Source organism: Zingiber officinale, chromosome 1A (genome assembly GCF_018446385.1).
Source record: "Zingiber officinale cultivar Zhangliang chromosome 1A, Zo_v1.1, whole genome shotgun sequence".
NCBI lineage: Eukaryota > Viridiplantae > Streptophyta > Magnoliopsida > Zingiberales > Zingiberaceae > Zingiber > Zingiber officinale.
This window is the reverse complement of record NC_055987.1, coordinates 131,418,474-131,424,863: the sequence shown is the minus strand read 5'-3', so window position 1 is coordinate 131,424,863 and position 6,390 is coordinate 131,418,474. Positions and strand designations below refer to the sequence as shown.

General features: G+C 41.4%; 1 pseudogene; it reads right to left on the bottom strand.

Annotated features, from left to right (window-relative positions):
* Positions 1-5,483: 5,483 nt before the first annotated feature.
* LOC122039218 lies at positions 5,484-5,569 on the bottom strand (annotated as a pseudogene).
* Positions 5,570-6,390: the final 821 nt, after the last annotated feature.

Here is a 6,390-nt window from a genome sequence, read left to right as displayed (position 1 = left end):
ACCCCCCCTAATCCAGATTCACAACTGCCCGAAGGAGACCCCAGTGCAGCCGGAGCAAGTAAATCCGGCTGAAGATGATCAGGGAGCTCTCCTCTTAGATCTGTAATGCTTGATGATGACCCCAGATGTATCAGTTAGAGCTAGGGCACAATGAAGAGGACAAAAGCACACTCACACACACACAGCCCCGTAACTCCCACCTGACCGACAGCAACTACGGTCACGTCCAAAAGCTGGGGTGTGGTGGATTAGTTGCACGTCGTCGGACGGAGAAGTCCGGTGATCATCATAGGGGAGAGAAGCCGGAGCAAGTAAATTCGACTACCAGAAAAAAATCGAGGAGGGGGAGGTAGTGGCGTCGGGGCTGGCTAGGGCACAAGCTGCAAATTGGCAGTGGATTGCCCTCGATCACCGGCGTCAGTGGGGCTTCAAGCGCTGGCTGGCTATCGGCTGAGAGGGGTGGGGGAGGGAGACGGCTAGGGCAGAGGGGAGGTAGGGTTAACTCATGAGGAAGAGGAAGGATCGCCGTTGCTATGCTGAGTAGAGGGGTTTTGTAAGGCTCGGCGAGGAGAGGAACCGACGCGGCAGTGGCGACGTCGGTTTGGGGAAGAAAAGAAATGGCACGGCGTTGCGGGAGAGGCGCGGGGCGTGGGTCAGGGGGAAGAAACGATGATGAGGAGAAGAAAAAAAAAGAAAAAGAATATAAAAAATTTAACTTTTCCTCATTTAAATGGGGCAGCCCAAACAGGCTTTCCCGGGGCCCAATACTGATCCCCGTAACCCGAGTCATACGATCTCCGAAAAATTCTCGAAAAATTTCTAAAAATTCTGAAAAAATCCCTTATGGTTATCCGCCTTTTTCGATATTTACAGTTAGGCACAAAGTCCTAATCCGGAAGATTGGGTGAAGTCTTGGTGGGTCAAGCACTTTGGGCAAAATCTTAGAGTCGGGAACTCCAGGTGAAAATCCTGGAGGTCGCAAACTAGGTGGAAGTCTAGACGAGTCATGAAGCAGACATTCAGTATAAAGTCCTGAAGTTTCGAATGCTGAGTAAAAGTCCAGACGGTCTGGTGGACCGGTCTGGTAAAATGTAATTTCTCCTGAGAGGAGTAGGTGAGGACACGTTCTTCGAAGAGAGAACAGCAGGCGTCAGTTCGACCTAGGGTTTTTGAGAAATCTGAAAGTCATAACCAGGCAGTCTGGAGACTGCCAAAAGTTAAATTTCATGTTATCTACTATTATTCTAACTCTGTTTTATAGGATGACTAACATTTTTACAAGGTCAGAGTTTGCCTTGTTCGATTGACCGAACATTCGGATCGATTGACCAAACATCCAAGAAAATAGATCAGATTTCCAGTAAGTTGATCGGGTTCGACCAAGGGATCGGTCGACCGAATTGTGGGTTCAGTCGACCGAACCGTGGATAGGCACCGACTCGATCAGACAAGGTTGATTGGACCAAATAAGCCAGCAAGGAAAGCGGGATCGGTCGATCGAATGACTGGATCGATCAACCAAAAGAAGGCTCTATCCGAAGCGATAGAATCTGGATGGGAAGCTGGGCAGGTGCAAAAGGTTCGATCGACCGCACACCTGGATCGATAGATCAATCAGCGTCGAGTCAAACCTGATCCCGAGATCAGTGGATCTGGATCAGGTCTAGCTTGGCTATACCTTGACCAGTACTTCAGAACAACTAAAATAGAACGATCTTCTAACGTGCGCGCTACTCCAAAATGACTCAACAACACCAAATCATTGCTTCGACAATCGACAAACATCTTCTTAATCCTTTATTGTTGGTAACTTAATTTTATATAGCAATTGTATTTCAAGTTGTAACTTTCGGAATATATAGTGATTGCCTAACGAAAGTAATCGACGATCACAGACTTTAGAGTAGGAGTCATCACAGGCTCCGAACCAAGTAACCAAAAGTGTTAGCGCTTGTTTTTTCTTTCTTTATTCCGCTGCGTCTTACTCCGAGGTTGTTTTAAACGAACGTGAAAGCCACGAGTGTTATTCACCCTCCCCCCTCTAGCACGTCATTGATCATACACATACAAGTTATTTAATAACAAAAATAGTTTTTCTGTTGGCTCCTCTTAGATCATAACCTTGATAAGGTCTATCTAAGGAATGTTGGGCTTTTGGGCTGCCCACCACAAGTGCTTCCTGATTTATCCTGATGACCGGTGGAAAATCTCATTGGACTGGGTCGGTCACCCTAGGCTCGACATTACCTAGCCTGGTTAATCATTTTTTTATAAGGTCTATCTAGGTAATGAATTTGACCTTGGGGAATCCAATATTGGATTGCTCCAACTTAATTAATTAAGTTTGATTTAGGGACTTATGCTTGGACTTGGTTTCTAATGTTTCGATTTATAATTGGCAAGTAAGATTTAAATCATATTTTAGCCTTGTTTTGAGTCCTCATCAATTGTATATAGCCCTTTGTTTTCCAAGTATCATATCAAGATACTTCAAGCTCTCGGTGAACCATTCCAATGATTTTTCAAGTTCTTTGACTTGAATTTTCAAGGTGGAATTTTCTTCCTCAAGTTGTTAGACTTGAGTTGAAGTTCCACTTTAAACTGATTCAGTCCAAGAACTTGGATTAGTCTCCTCTTTAATGTCTTTTACCTCATTTTGGAGTGGCTTGATCTAGATATTGGACTTAGCTAATTTATGAGTCAAATAGGAAATAATGTTATATAACTTTTCAACTAAAACAAGACTTACAGCGGTGTTGGAACCTTCTGAACCAGATATAGATCTATGGCTTGACTCAGACTCAATTTTCGATTCGGCCTCAAACTCAGCTTCCAATTTAGACTCGACAATATGATCTTGTACCAATAGTGCCAATAAACTCAGTTGAGTTTGTTCTTTTACGTCTGACTCTTCTGATGACTCAGACCACATTGCTTTCAGGGCTTTGGTGTTAGAGGTTCTTTCGTGTAGCTTGATCAATTTGTTCTATAGTTCTTTGGCAATGTTGAAGCATTTGACTCGGTTCAACTCTTTTTTGGTCAGGCGACACTGAAGAGTCATAGTCGCTTTGCGTTAGCCTAGATTTTTTTTCTTCATTGGTGCATCCCATTTGTCATAGGCGATGAGTTCTCCATATTTAGTGGGGATAGTGAATCCATTTTGGATTATTATCCATATCTCCACTTAAGCCTTGAGATGAAACTCCATCCAATCCTTCTAGTAGCCTAAATCTTTGCTGGAGAAGAGAGCTAGTCGGTTGGTACTGTAACCTTCTCGATGGGCCATTAAAAAATCTCGCACAACAAAAACACAAAAAATGTATCAAGACTTGGTCTTGGATTAGTAGTACGGGAGTGATGAAATAAGAGACACAAAAAATAGCTCAAGTGGTGTTGCACCAATTTTGAGCAATTACGAAAAAAATGAGAAATTTGTCAAAAGAGGTGATTACACCAATTCTAACTCAAGGCAAAAAAAAAAATGAAAAATGAAATATTGGAAAAAAAAGGCGTAAGAAATTTTTTTGCTCAAACGATGGTTGTATCAATTCAAAGCAATCCCGCTCTGATACCAATTGAAAAATAAAAAAAGCGCTAGAGGGGGGTGAATAGTACATGTGACTTTTTCACTTATTTATAAAACATGAGAGATAACACAATGGAATTAAAAGAAAATAGAAACAATGCTAAGGCACTTTGTTTTTACTTAGTTCACAGTCCGACAACTATTAGTTCAAGGCCCACACTCGCTGAATGCTTTCATTGGACAATTCACTGAAAGATTCGTTAAATATAAGAATTTAAATATGAAATACATTTAACTTAATTAATAAAAAATACTGACAAATTCAAGAGATTTGAAGTAGAGTGTAGTTGTCGATGAGGCATTTCAAAGTCATAGTAGAGTTTCAGAGCGCTTGAGAGTTGTTCAGCGTAGAAAAATTGTTGTTTGAGCTGTTGGTCAAAGTCTTATTTTATAAGGCATTCAAGGCGCCTATATATCTTCCGAGTTCCTAGATTCAACCTAATCTGATCCGACTCCATCGGCCATTATCCACCTATGAATGCCCGGATCCCTTTCGGATGCCTGGACCGTTGATATAGTTGCATGATGTGCGTAGATCTTATACTCTTTTATGTATGTTTTGACACGTAATCATGTACTTTACTCATGATTGATTTATGCATTTTTACACTCCTTGTCATATTTTCAAGAATATTACTATTCTTTATCGGAGATATGCTCTTTGTGTGCATTTATGTTGACAAGAATCACTTTCGGAGCGAAAACGACAATCATTAACAAATCAGATAGCAAAGCAAAAGGCTATTGGCACTGGTCGTGTGACCTTACACAGCCATGTGGCCGGTCTAAAAGAGGAGCAAGAGCACGACCATGTGAACCCACATGGACGTGCAACACATCCACAACCGAAGAAACATTCGCCCGTGTGATCTCACACGACCGTGCAACATTTCCAGAGCCAGAGAGGAACATGGCCGTGAGATCCCACACGGCCATGTCACTTGACCCGAAGCCAAGGTGACGCTCCATGCCAGGCCCGTGTCCTACCTTATAACAAGGGTTCTTTGCCCTATCTCTGGGGGGGAGTCGTCAGCCTTGGGAGAATTATCTTGGTGGCATTCCACACCATCCTTGACTATCGTTCGACGATACGAGATAAATTCCACCATCCCATCAACTCCAAAAGTGAAGTAATGGATCCAAGGATTAATTAACGTCATTGGATAAGCCTTCTTCTCCCTCCTTTTTGTTGGATTTTGATTGCTTTATTTATCGATGTCTTTGCATTCTTTTCTTTCCTTTATGGATTAGATTCATTGTTCTAGGACAAGGAAGTAGTTGTGGTTGTGTTATGATGTAAAAACTCATGGTTATGTCTTTTATCTATCTACATGATATTAATTTTCTTTGTATCTATTCGTTCTAATGTGAGTGAGATGTGTTTGCATTTTATTGCCATGTTAGATCGAATGTTTGTGTAGGGATTTCTGATCTCGTAGAAAGAGTGCCCTAGATCATATATCTGAGGGGCCCTATTGACAGGGGTAATCCACTTACGGACGTCTAGGACATTCCCTTGAAAGGATAAACAGAGGAACCTTATGCACGTGGGCTTCGGTCTAGTATCACCAGGCCACCAATTGAAGTTAATAACTTTAAGATAAAGCCAGTGGTGATCCACATGGTCTAGCAGAATCAATTTAGAGGAGGACCAAATGATGATCTGAACCAGCACTTGGAATCATTTTATGAAATCTGTAACACGATGAAGGTGAATAGAGTTCCACCAGAAATATTGAGACTACTACTGTTTAGATTTTCTTTAAGAGACAGAGCCAAGTAGTGGCTTAACTCTTTACTAGCAAATAGTATAGTATCCTGGGAGCAATGTGAGCAATAATTTTTGGACAAATTTTATCCACCAAGCAAAACATCTCACATGAGGAATCTAATAGCAAACTTCAGATAGACGGACTCAAAATCATTATTTGAAGCATGAGACAGATTCAAGAGTATGTTCAAACAGTGCCCTCATCATGGGCTTGAGAAATGGTTAGTCCTACATACATTTTATAATGACATCAACTATCACACGAAGGTGTCCCTCGATTCTGTAGTAGGAAGGGTATTAATAAACAAGAGCTTAGATGAAGCCGAAGACATCATTGAAAATGTAACTTTGAATCATCATCAGTGGACATCTGAAAGATCTGGAGGCTCTTTTTCTAGGAATTAAACCAAGACTTCAGGAAAATTTGATGTAGATGTAGTCACACTCATATCTGTAAAGTTAGATGCTGTAACCAAAAAGTTTGAGATATGGAAAATAGCACTGCCAATGCAATTGTGTGTGTGTGTGAGACTTGAGGAAGTACGGATCATGCTCAAGATACTTTCCCCCTAGGACCATCTCTGCGCAAATAAATCAACTTGAACAATGTGATGCAATAGTCAGTTACAATCAAAGACAGAACAATCCGTACTCCAACACTTACTATTGGACCGCTGCGGCCGGCTAGAAGAGGGTTGAATAGCTTGCAAAAACAAAAGACACAACCCTTCTCGACTTCTTAAACTAACACTTACATATAAAGAGTAAATACATAAAACAGAAAGGACGAGGCTCACAATTTACTTGGTTACAACCGGGGAGTTTGTTAATCCAAGGTAGATGAAAAGCGTACTAACAAATCTCCTCTAAGCGGAGAAGCCTCTTACAGTGTTGACGTACAAAAAATAGAAGCTTAACTCTAAAAAGAAGCGCACAAGTGTTGGAAATGAATTTCTTGGAATTGTTGAAAAGCTTCTAGACCAAGGCTGTATTTATAGCCTTGGTCGGGGCATTCCGAAGGGGTTTCGGGCGT